The sequence below is a fragment of the Elephantulus edwardii genome, unplaced genomic scaffold (assembly GCF_000299155.1).
Source record: "Elephantulus edwardii isolate Elephantulus edwardi_28Jun2011 unplaced genomic scaffold, EleEdw1.0 scaffold00006, whole genome shotgun sequence".
In the NCBI taxonomy this organism is placed as follows: domain Eukaryota; kingdom Metazoa; phylum Chordata; class Mammalia; order Macroscelidea; family Macroscelididae; genus Elephantulus; species Elephantulus edwardii.
This window is the reverse complement of record NW_006399756.1, coordinates 3,115,146-3,124,849: the sequence shown is the minus strand read 5'-3', so window position 1 is coordinate 3,124,849 and position 9,704 is coordinate 3,115,146.

The following is a 9,704-nucleotide window of genomic DNA, read 5'->3' as shown; positions in this document are numbered from 1 at the left end:
TCAGAATAAGAGGTGCATAACAAAGTAGGCAGGATGGAAACAGGAAGGAAACTATGCAACAATGAACTGGGGCTGGGAAGGGAGGAAAACGTGCAACAATGAATGAATGAAGATGCAACTTTTCTGTAAACTTTCATTAAAATCACAATTAAAAGGGGGGTGTGTGGAACCACTCTGTCACTGGGAAACTTCCTCATCAAGGTGGATAAAACTTTAACTTAGAAACCTCAGACTTCTGTTTTCACAGGTCACAGAAGTGCCATCCAACAAAACCAAGAAGATATCCTTTCTAGAGTGTTCTAGTGGCTTGACCATTGGTAATAGTTGGTCCAATATCAGATCACAAGCTGGCTATGGGAACTTAATATTCTTAATTGTGTTTCTGGTTTAATAAATTATCTTGATGAACTAGATGGTTGGTCCAAGTTCAAACAGTTTAAAATTTTGATTTACAAAGAAAGAAATGGCTTAGGCACCTGGCCAATAATTTCAGAACAAAACCAAACCGTGTGCCAACTTCCCCAAATCCTGCAATCAACCTGAGAGCAGGAGAAATGCCGCTCGGAGCTGCCAGCACTTTCAGTGAGATTCCTGGGTGTGCGAGCCTCAGCCCGGGTCGGAGTCGGACCAAGCTCTCAGCTCCAGCTGCGCTGCTGAGCTGCCTCTTCAAAGAGTTAAGGGTTCTCTTCTCCTGCTGCCAGCCATTCCCAGAGCTCATCAGCCTGTGTTCTCTAGCCAAGTATAAAGAATGAACTTTGCAATATCTCATGTGATGATAATGCAATTAGCAAGGCCTAGGAGCAGCCTAAGATACACACATGACACAATCTTGCTTGCTGAAAGTGAAGACGACTTGAAGCACGTACTGAAGAAGATCAAAGACTACAGCCTTCAGTATGGACTACATGTCTATTCAGGAAAACAATACTCCTCACCACTGGGCCAACAGGCAGCATCATACTCGATGGAGAAAAGATTGCATTGTCAAAAACCACATTGTACTTGGATCCACAATCAACACCATTGGTACCAGTAATCAGTAAATCAGAAGATATTGCTTTGGGCAAATCAGCTGCAAAATGGTTGTTTAAACAGTTTAAAAAAAAGGATACTACTTTGAGGACTAAGATGTACCAGGTCATGATCAATGAATAATCATGACAATGAATGAGGATGATGGAAGAAGAGCTGATGTCTTTGAACTGTGCTTTTGGAGAAGAGCACTGAATATCCCATGGGCGACCGGGAGACTAAATGAGTATGTCTTAGAGACGGTGCCACTGGAGTGCTCTTTGGAGGCAAGGATGATGAGGCTTTGCCTCACATACTTTGGGCATGTTGCTAGGAGAGCTATTTCTTGGAGAAGGACATGATGCTGAGAGTAAGACAAACACCACCGCCACCCCCACCCCCACCCCCGACCAGGTGAATTGACACGGTGACTTCTGCAATGGGCTTTTGTGTGTTAGAAAGTGTAAGCATAGAACAGGATTCAAATCTTTTGTGCATAGGGTCACTATGATTCGTACTTGTCTGGACCGCATCTAACAACAACAATAGTAACGACTACATGCATGAGAAAGCTGAACAATGAATAAGAAAGAATGAAAAAAAGACACATTTGAATTATGATGTTGATGAAGAGTACTGAATATGCCATGAAGGCCTCAAAGAAAAACTCCATTTCTCTTCGAGAAGTACATCCAATATGCTTCTTAGCTGGAAGGATGAGAAGGTGTCATTTCACCTGCTTTGAACACAGCACCAGAGGGACCAGCCCCAGAGAAGAACATTGTGCTCCATAAAGTGAGAAGTCAGGAAAAGAGGCAGATTCTCAACGAGGCGGGCTGATCCAGTGCGACAGTGCACTCACACACAACCGGGGTTGCCAGGATGGGACAGTTCTGGGCATTGCTTCAGTCCCTCCTATGTGGAGTCAAGGGGAGTCAGAAAGGACTCCAGGGCCTCAAACAACAAAGTAAGTGAAAATTATTAGAATGGTGAGCCGCTTAGGCCAGTCTAGGATGTGATTATCCATTTAGCTTGTAGGGGAGAGAGACAAGATCTGTCTCTGTCATATGAGGAGAAAGTAAACTCCAGTCAAGGCTCAGCCATCAAACCCTGGTTCTCAAACAGGAGTGATGCTGCCTCATCTGGAGCCGCCTGGTGGGTCTCTAACAGCGTGTCTGTGGTTACACTGTGAGGGGTGAGGTGCTTGCATCTGGTGGGGAGGGGCCAGCAGGCCGCTCAGCCCCTGAAGTGCACAGGAATCCCCACCACCCAGAATGTCGCCCCAAATGCCGATGACATCAGCAATGAGAACCCTCAGCTCACAGATGATTTTCAACAACTTCACACTTCAAAGATTAAATGTAACTAAAATTTAATTTCCTAAACCAAACAGTTTCATAACAACAGGAATACAATACAAATTCACAATTCCTGTCACTTTCTAGGAGCAATGACAACAAAAATTAATCAAAAAGCCAGGTAACATCTTCAATTTCAAAACAAAAGAATGTTTCCAGCAATCATTGAAAATCCACTTAGAGTAGAAGAGACGTACATCCTTCCGGGTTTAATATATCCCTCCTGATGTTTACAAAATAGCAACGAGGATCCCAGGCAAGAATGATGGAACAGTTTCGTTTTCTAATGTTTTTGATTCTGAAAAGCCAGAATTCAAGTATTTGCATGCTTTCTGCTATGGTTGGAAATTATACCCAGCATAAGGACGACCACTAGGTCCCTAAAAGGATTCCTTTTCAACAGGCTGTATTTTAAAAACTGATAATCTTAATTCTTTTTTAAAAATATTGCAAATCTAATTCAAATTGGCCAGAGCACGAATGGTGACTGGTTTTGAAGAGTTTGATCCAGTTTGGGGCAGGACTGAAATGCTCTCGCTGAGCACATGGCAACGCCGGTGGAGAACCTGCCAGGACTCCCTTCCTGCAACGGGTTCAGCCCTAATTGCAGCTGTTGACATGCTCAATGTGAGAACCCATCTAAATCATCTTGAAAAATATGTTGGTCCTTCAGGTTCGGTTATTTGGTTGCTTAAATCTTATTATAACCATCAACAACAGTTTGTTAATGTAATTTCTCTCCATTGCCCCTCTTCCATTGTCATCTGGAGTCATCTGTTACGCTGTCATGTGGAATCCCAAAGGGTCCTGGACTTGCCTCCATCTCCCCCTGTATCTAGCAGCTACCTTTAAGAGCTGCACCAGCACACCATGGAAAACACAGCTTCTCTTATCGGATTTCAGCTGACAATCGACACGTTTACTTTCTCTTCCCCACTCTTACACACTCGATCAGCGCACTCATCTGTTAAGTGAGTATCGTTGTCTGGAAATTTTTGATGCAAAAACTTGAACCCTTTGTGCTGATTGTCTCAGTCTCACCTCTTGAAAGAAAATATTAAGAGGTTGTTGCTGTTACACATGAAGAGTTCAGAGTCATTGAAGGGCAGTGAGTTGGCACATCACAGGTTTCCCGCTACTGGGAGGATTGGGGTTTCACAAGAATCCACACCCTGGATCTCTCCATCTTCACGAGTGATGCTACAGCAGTACTCAGATGGTTTCACTTCTCCCCCTGTAGATCCGAGCATGGGAAGAGAATGAAAAGGCTGCCCCAGCACAGTCAGGCAAAGATATGGAGTAAGAGGAGGGGGCAAAACACCTTGAACCATGGTAGGTTGGCATGGTAAGATACTTGTTGGACTGCTAATCTAAAGGCCAATGGTTCGAATGCACCTGACGTTCAGAGAAAGAAAGATAACGTGGTCTCCTGTCTTAGACCTACAGTGGAAGTCAGAGTCGACTTCATGGCAGAGGGTTGAGTTGGGGTATAAATCAGGTAAGAGCCTCAGGATGGTGAAAACTGTTACTGTGCTCACCTGCTAGCCCAAAGGTTGGTGGTTGGAGCACACCTAAAGGCACCTCTAACAAAAGGCCTGGTGACCTGCTTCCTCCAAACCAGGCACTGAAAACCCTGTGTGGCACAGTCTGCCCGATACATCGGCATCACTGGAGCTCGGAGTGAACTGAATAGTAACTGACTTCATTTATCAGGTGGAACTCAGCCATGTTATGCTACTCATTTGAAATAAGCCTGCTTAGCAACCCCAGCGCACACGCCTTTAACTTTGTTTTGAAAATATTTATTCCCAGAGATGAGCTCACAATTACCAGACTGTATTCCCAGAGACTAGCACTCAGTCCCCCCATGCTTTGGACACGTTACCAGGAGAGACCAGTCCCTGGGGATGGTCATGATGCTGGGAAAAGGAGAAGCAGCAAAATAAGGCTTTCTCTGAGAAGCACAAGGGAAAGAAGGAAGACTTTCAACAAGAGGCATTGACACAGTGGTCACCACAATGGCTGCAAACCCAGAGTGACTGGCAGGCCATGCTGGACTGGGTGTGTCCTCTTCTGCAGTGAACAGGCCACTGTGCCCCAGAGTTCACTGAAGGCACCAACAGTGACAAGATCACATGATGGGTGTCCGCCAACATGGAGGTGAATGTGTGTCTGAAGCACTGGACTTTAACGTTAAAAGTAATAATACTGAAGACAGGATTAAGAGCGTAATGTTAGGACCTACAAAACCTCCACATGCTGGGATGCAACGAGAGCTCAGCTTTGAAAACTGACCCTCAAAGCCCTTTACTCACTCTCCGATGCCTGACAGACTCGGTCTGGAGCTGACCAGGAGGCAATTCCGAGGAAGTCGTGTGGCCAGGCCCCGTCCACGCCCAGCACAGGGACAGAGGGGTGACAAGCGTGCTGGGTCAGGAAGACAGAAAAGCTCAGAGTGGCTGCAGTCCATTTCTTCTTGGTTTATGAGCAGACCTCAGAGATAACACAGGTTTGAGGCCACAGCAACAAAGGCAATGTTGCTGGAACGCCAGGCATCTGAATTGGCAGTTTCCCAGGGTGTAGAAAAGTTATGTTGTCACTCCACGGTGTCTGTGAAGTCTGTAAATAGCATGATGAAATAGTGTGAAATATTGAGAGAATGGCTCGTGTCAGGCAGAGACGCGAGGGGAGCGCCCACTGTGGGGAACAGGGCACCCTTAGACTTGCTCCACCAGGGCCCCCCGCAAACCTCCTGTTTGCAAAGAGAAGAAGCATTTGTGACGGTCCGTGTGGACAGTGCCCAGGAGCGGACGCGGGAGGAACGCACAGCGCAGAAAGGAACTGGTGGGGTTTTGCTTTGTTTTGGTTCTAATATTAGTTTATTTACAAAACCAAATACACTGAGTTTGAGAAATGCAGTTTTTGGTGAACTGTGCTGAGGGAGTGTGGGGACCACGGCCCCTGTGGAATGAATTGTGCTACAACTCTCAGATCCACCAGGACCCAGGGGAGAAAAATTCACCCTCACTGCCCTCGAGTCAGAACCGACTCACGGCTGCCCATCCAGCGGGTTTTCAGAGGCTGTAGGATCACAGAGGAGACTGCCCTTCTTTCTCCTGAACCATCACTGGTGGATTCGAACCTCCAGAGAAGTACCCCCTGTAGGGTAGCGGTGCATGCCCTGCCTACCACCAACCCAGCGGAGTTCAATGCTATTGTTGTCACTGAGTCAGAACCGACCCATAGCTGACCCACCAGTGGAGTTTTCCGAGATAATAACTCACAAGGAGCAAATCACACTTCCTTCTCCTGTGGATGCCAACTGCCTGCCTTTGAGATGCCCGAAGAACTTGTTACCACCAGAGCTCCCTCCAGAGTTCACCAAGATAGCCAGTCTCCTCAGGGGCAGTTTACCTCCGCAGACCCACTGGAGACTCAGCTCTGAGTCACTTCAGACTAGACAGAGGTGAGAGTGAGTGGGGGTTAGCTGGGGATCCTGTTGTTAGGTATCGAGTTGACCACGATCGGAGTAAACCTATAAACAGCAGACGAGAACTGCCCAACATTGCGCCAGTGTCCACACGCAAGCCCATTGCTGCACTCACTTTTTCAGCCCGTCTTGTTGAGGGTCTTCCTCTTTCTCTGTTGTTGACTCTCTGTCTTGCCCAGCAAGATGCGTTTTTCTAAGAACTGGCTCTTTCTGACCCCCTAGTGTCCTAGAGAAGGGACCTGCTTAAGTATCCTAGCTGAGCATCTGCTTGTCTCCTAGACCTGCTTCACAACACGCTGAAAACTGTCATCAAAACACAAAGCCACTGTTGCTTGGATGCTGCACTAGAAAATTCCATGACCAGCTTGCCAGCAAGGCCAGGCCAGAGACCTGAGTGTACTGCCACCCTCTCACACATGCCGACCTGGGCCCTGGTGTCCCCACCGGCTGCACGGTCTCCGTGGCTTATTGCCTGGTGTTCTGAAGCAAGCCCACTCCAGTCTTGGTGAAGGCGGGTGAGTCAAGAGAGGTCCCTTCAGATCATTTTTCTGTGATAGAATTTCAGCAGGAAAAAAAAATCAAATTAAAACATTCAACCAATTAGTAAAAGCTATAGGAAGAAATGATGAATCGTTTTTGGATTTTCCGAACTTCTCTGATCCCTTTGGAGTTCAATTCATCCTCTTTGACAATGTCAAACCTACCATGTCAGGCCCCGATGTCTAAGTTAATAATATTTCAACTTGAGATTTTGGGAGAATTGTGAAATTCATAAAAGAGATATCTGAAAGGCCTCATAATTACGCCAAGTACGTCTAGATTTATCAGTACTGCCTGTGCTTTGGAATGAGGAAATAGAATCCTTAGCAGATAAGTTAATTAGGCGAACAGCCTGAGAACTGGCCAGGGAGTCAGCAAGTTTAACCCAGTCCCTTCTCTCAACAGTCTTAACTTAATGACATTTAAGCACAGCCTCGCAGCCCTTGGTGGGCATACGTGAGCAATGCTGTGGATGGCAAAATGATGGACATGTACTTATTTTTACTACTAAGCAAGACTTCATCTCACCTACTTTGGCATGTTGTTAAGACGCACCAGTCCTTGACAAAACTATCATTCTTGGAAAGTCAAATCATCAGTAAGAGAGGGGAAGACGCTTAGCGAGGTGGATTGACACAGTGAGTGTCAGTAGGCTTGCACAGGACGGGCGTGGTGAAGATGGCCTAGGGCAGAGTTCATGTGTTGTTCAGAGGGGCATTATGAGGCAAAGATGACTCCATGGCATCTAACAACAGCAAGACCAGACAGTTGTCTCTGGATATGAATACACTTTTTCCAAACTCCAGTAAGAGTTGGTTTTCTAGTGACCAAAATCTAGATGCTATGGAAGAACCATCTTTGGTAAAGTAGTAGTAGTTGTCACGTGCTGTTGAGTCGCCTGAGACTCCTAGAGACGCTATGGACAACAGCCCTGAAGCCTGCCCTGTCCTGAGCCGGTCTCACTGACTCTAACACACCTACCCCCATTGCCCCAGTCACTGAGTCAATCCATCTCATCAGGAGTCTTTCTCTCCTGTGCTGTCCCTCCACCCTTCCAAGCATCATGTCCTTCTCCAAGGACCAGTCCCTCCTAGCCACATATCCAAAGTATGTGAGATGGAGCTTCAAAATCTTAGCCTCCAGGGAGAAACTTGGTTTCACCCTCTCTAAGACAGACCTATTTGTTTTGTTAGCAGTCCATGGTATATGTTCAAGACTCTTCTCCAGCCCCACAACTCAAAGGCACAGATATTTCTTCTATCATCCTCAGTCATTGTCTAGCTCTCTGATGCATAGTAAGTAATTTCAAAGACCATGGCTTGGATCAAGCACACCTTAGTTTCTAGACTGATATTGTTATTTCTCAGCACTCTGGAGAGGTTCGTGACAGCAGATTTTCTCAGTGCAATTCATCATTTGCTTTCCTGACTGCTAGTGCCAAGAGTGTTGATTGTGGAGCCGAGCAAGCTGTAACTGTTCACAACCTCTATCTGCTCTCCATCTATCCTGGTGCTACCACTTGGCCCAGTGGTGAGAATTTTGTCATCTTCTTCTTGTTTTTTGGGTTGTTGTGTTGTTGGTTTTTTTTACTATCCTTCACATTTATTAAAATTTCGTATGTCGTTATATTTTTTCCTGTTCAGGATCAGATGATGGATGATCCTACATTGCGTTTAACAATAATATCTCCCTCGTCTCCCTTTTCAAGCTCTTCCACCAGCTGCTCTGATGGAGTAGGACGGGCCACCTCCTCCCATGCAATAGATGGCTGCCGAAAATCTGCTAGAGTGTGACTTGTGTTTATGTTTCTCCCACTCCTTGCTGTATCACTAAGTTATGAATTCTTAAATAAGATGCTGCTTCTACTTATTTTGGGTTATACATACAGAAGGTTTATTTTTCTAAAATTTTAAATTAATTATTATTTTAATTAATTAAATTTTGTTACATAAGCATTAACATGTTGTAACAATAAAAAAATACAAAATGGTACAAAGGAATTATAGTCTCCATTTATTGTTGTTGTTGCTATCTGCTATTGAGTTGACTCCAATTCATAGTGACCCTCTGAACCCTGATCTGTCCTGAGCCAATTCCATTGTTTCTACCACACCTACTTCCATTATCGCAATCACTGAGTCTATCCATCTGAACCAGGGTCTTCCTCTCTTGTGCTGTCCCTTCACCCTTCCAAGCATGATGTCCCTCTCCAAGGACTGGTTCCTCCTTGTAACATGCCCAAATTGTGTCAGGCAGAGCTTCAAAATCCTTTCTTCTGAGGAGCAGCCTCGTTTCACGCTCTCCAGAATGGACCGATTGTTGGTTTAGTAGTCAATGGTATGTTCAATCCTCTTCTCCAGCATCACAGCTCAAAGGCATTGATTCTTCTTCTGTCATAGTCATTGTCCCATTCTCTGATGCATAGAAACTAATTGCACCTTAACCTCTAGACTGACATCACTGCTCTCTAGTACTCTGGAGAGGTCCCTGACAGCAGATTTTCCCAGTGCAATTCATCTTTTTATATCCTGGCTGCTGGTTTCAAGAGCATTGATTGTGGAACCCAGCAAGCTGTTAACAGCTTGTTAACAATCTCAGTCTTTTCAATAGGAAAACTGGACATTGTTAGAAAGAAATGGAACGTATAAATATTGACATATTAGGTATTGGAAAAATAAAACGGATCAGCATGTGGCATTTTCAATCAGAAGATCATGATTTATTATGCTGGTGATAAAAGGTGAGAAAAAATGAAGTCACTTCATAATTAAAAAGGCCGTTTCTAGAGCCATCTTGAAATAGAGTATTGTGAGCAACAATACCCATATACGTGCAAGGAAGAATTGTTAAAATCACTATCATTCAAGTTTATGCACTAAAAACTAAAGCCAAAGAGGAAGAAATATGTGATTTCTACCAACTTTTGCAGTCAGAAATCAACCAAACATGCAACCAGATGAATTAATAATAATGGGTGATAAGAAAATGAGAACTGAGGCTCAAACAGAAACTTGTTCAAGTGTTATTCACCATTGCAAGAACATGCAAATAGCCCAGATGTCCAACCACACACAAATGGATTGAGAAGTCATGGTACATTCATTCAGTAGAATACAATGCAGCACGCAGGAGCAAGTCATTTTGTAAATCACTACCTAACTTGGGAGGGACTGGAGAGCATGAGCTGAGTGAACTCAGTCACACAAGAGCAAAGACTGTATAAAGCCATTATTGTAGAATGAGTATGAAGGTCCAAGGCAGGGGAGGGAGGGCAGGAATGGAGGGATGAGGAGGGGGGTGGGGTG